We start from the raw sequence: 632 nt of genomic DNA on the forward strand, positions 1-632 counted from the left end.
GTTTTGTCTAGTTAAAACTAGAATTTACTGCTAGTCAAAAATGAATTTGAGTTAAAACTAGTTTTAACTAGACAAAACGGGTTTTAACAAAGACATTTAGTATAAACTAGTTGCAACTAGTTAAAACGCGTTCTAACTAAAAATGGGTTTTGACTGTAACATATAGATTTGTAGTGTTGTTGAATTTTGTCTTCTTTTCTCTACAATTTTCTTTGGAAAAGTTATCTTTCTTTTTATTTATATTTTTTCCTATAAATCTGTTTGATTGCATTTATAGAAAAATTTGTGAAAAATCCATAAACTTCTTTCAAATGGCCATAAATGTTCATTTTAGCCAAATAAATCTGTGACATCACTACTTACTGACAAATCTGTCACTGAAAACAATAACATATTTAACTTCACATTCAGTTATTTTTGTTTTGGAAATAGTAAATTAATAAAACAATCTAATTATTTAGAACATATAATCTAAAAAGTGAGATACAACTTGTTAAACAAGTTATCTAAAAACAACTGGCAAAATGTTTTATTATATTCTTTAAATTGATTTGCAATATATTGAAAAGAATTATTATTTATCATCATCAATGCTTTGCAATAATTTTGGAATAGTCTATTTTTAAAATAAT

The sequence above is a fragment of the Centruroides sculpturatus genome, unplaced genomic scaffold (genome assembly GCF_000671375.1).
Source record: "Centruroides sculpturatus isolate CEXI.00-Female unplaced genomic scaffold, Cexi_2.0 scaffold1374, whole genome shotgun sequence".
NCBI lineage: Eukaryota > Metazoa > Arthropoda > Arachnida > Scorpiones > Buthidae > Centruroides > Centruroides sculpturatus.